Source organism: Carlito syrichta, unplaced genomic scaffold, assembly GCF_000164805.1.
Source record: "Carlito syrichta isolate Samal-C Ts95f unplaced genomic scaffold, Tarsius_syrichta-2.0.1 Scaffold301801, whole genome shotgun sequence".
Lineage (NCBI taxonomy): Eukaryota > Metazoa > Chordata > Mammalia > Primates > Tarsiidae > Carlito > Carlito syrichta.
In genome coordinates, this window is record NW_007245897.1 from 66,193 (window position 1) to 68,832 (window position 2,640).

A 2,640-nucleotide genomic window follows, 5' to 3' on the forward strand; every position below is an offset into this window, starting at 1 on the left:
CAGCCAGAAAATGCCTAGAAAAATGCAGTGGAACCGCGTTTCAGGAATTTGATTGCAAACGTATCTCCAATGCCCAAATAATTCCTGGGGTGCCTTCACCGTGAAGGGACATAAATCTAAGTCCCGACTGCTGACTCAGCTGTTCCCTCATCACTGCGCCCTCGTTTTCTGTTTTCCTCCTCTAACCCTTAACCGATGTCAGGACAGTCCCTTCCTCTTTCCTGCTGCTCTTCAACTGACCATCTACAGAAAGGAACACTCTGCAAATGCAGGAGGTGATTTTGCATTTTTAGCTCTTTTGCAAACCAACGAGGCTTAAAGCATGGGGATTTTTGCCTAATAATTCTCAGTTGGCTTAAATTGCCCCTGGATGTGAAGGTGCAATGCTGACTTCAGCAGTCGAAGTGCTCCTAGACTGTCAGAACTGATGATGAAGCTTTTAGATGTACTCAGGAAGGGACGATAAGGTCTTTGTTCAGGTCTCTGCTACTGGCTGCAGTCCAGATAGCCTGACAGCTGTGTTTTATGGAAGAGGTCCGAGTGCTGTAAGAATGAATGCCCACAAAATGTGTGTGTGTGTGTGTGTGTGTGTGTGTGTGTGTGTATGTATGTGTGTGTGTGTTTTCACAAAGTGTTGAAGTTCACCAAACCAGCAAGAGTCAGCAGTTCCTGAAAACACATGAACCAGGCCTCTGAGGCTACATGTCCCTTACTGTATGTGAATAGCATGCTTTTCCGAAAGAAAGACTGGGCAAGGGCCACTTGGAAACTACAGGATCTTAAATGATGACTTTTCTTGGTCTTCCCAGTAAGCAGTATCCAGTATCTACAAATGTCCCAAATATATTTATTGAGCATCTATTAAGAGCCAGGCCTGGTGTGAAGTGCTGGGATAAAATGGTGAAACAAAAGGCCCAGTTCCTGCCTCCCTGGTGTGGATAGCCTAGAGGGAGAGATAACAATAAACAAGTAAACAAACGAACAAATATACAATCCAATACCGTAGTGTAAGATGCTTTATAGAGAATACTGGTGGTGGTTTTAAATTTCACTCAATGTGGGAAGCTAGAGAAAGCTTTTCAATGGGAGAAGAACATGATCTAATTGATGATATAGAAATTATTCTGGCTGTTGTGTGGGCATTGGAGAAAATGGGACAAGAGTGGAAGCCCAGGAAGCAGGCAGCTCAGTGGACCAGGCCAAGGTTCGTGGTGATCTTGATTAGTGTATTAGCAATGGGTACACTATCGAAGAACACAGGTTCAGCGTATTAGACAGGGTTCTCTAGAGAAACGTGTGTGTGTGTGTGTGTGTGTGTGTGTGTGTGTGTGTGTGTGTGTGTGTGTACAAACTAGAGACCTGGGAGCCTGGGATATCTGATGGGACAGTACCAGTAGGAATCCGAGGGTCTGAAAACCAGAAGAAATGATGGTGTACGTTATATTCCAAGTCCAAAGGCCTGAGAAAGAAGGTAAGCAGTCTGAGGGCAGAAGACCGATGTCTCCACTCACGCTCCACTCAGGCCGAGAGAGCGATTTCTCCCTCCCCCCACATTTTGTCATACTCAGGCCGCCAACAAGTTAGACGAAGGTCGCCCAGACCTGGGAAGGCGATCTGCTTCAGAGTCCACCAGTCTGAATGCTGATCTTATCCAGAAAGACCCTCACGCCTACAAAATTAACCATCACATCTGATGTATGCTTTGGAGTCAGGACTTGCTGATTAACTGTAAGGGTGGAGGGAGGAGAAAAAGAGGAATCAGAGCATGTAGATTTGTGTTTTTGGAAGAAGCAGTGGTGTATGGTGGGCTATTTGACTGAGACAGAGGACCCGTGTGGAGGAAGAGCCAAGAGTTGCTTTTAGACAGAGAGTTCTGAGATACTCTTGAGACCGCCAGGAGTAAGCATGACAAAAAAGCAGTTGGAAAATGAGTGCAGGTCTCATGGAGATGTCTGAGCAGGAGGCTTAGGGTTAGGGTGTTGTGGACATGGGGTTAAAGCTGCAGGAGCAGCTGAGAACCACCGGGGTGGGGGCCAAGGACAGAAGACAGTGTTGGCCCAGGACCAGCGCCAGGCACACTCGCATCTGAAGTGGGACATGGAAAGAGGAGACAGCAAAGGAGGAGACGCAGCCACGAGGAAGAAGGGGTCAACCGGATAGCATGAGATGCAAAAGTCCAGAGAGACTAGCGGCCCGTCAGAGCTGAGGGCAGAAAGTGACCCTGAGTTTGGCAGCATAGAGCTCATGGGTGGCAGTCTCGTGGGTGTGTGGTGTCCAGAGTCACATTGGAGTGTGCAGAGAATGAATGGGAGGTGAGAAAAGTCAGATTTTATTCCAAGGGTGACAGGGAATCACTGAGGAATTGTCAGCAGGTGTGTTATCTGCTCAGATCTGGTCATTCAGGCCATGCAAGGACAATGGATTGGGGTGACAGTAAGTCATAGGACATCACAGAGACTCAGACGGCACCACAGTTTGAAGTAAGAATTGCTCTGTGGTCAGGTTCGGTGGCTCAGCCTGTCGTCCCAGCACTTGGGAGGCCGAGGCGAGTGGATTGCCTGAGCCAGCGGGATTGAGACCCGCCCGGGCAACTTGGCAAGACCTCGTCTCTACAATAAATAAAAAATGAGCCAGGCGTGG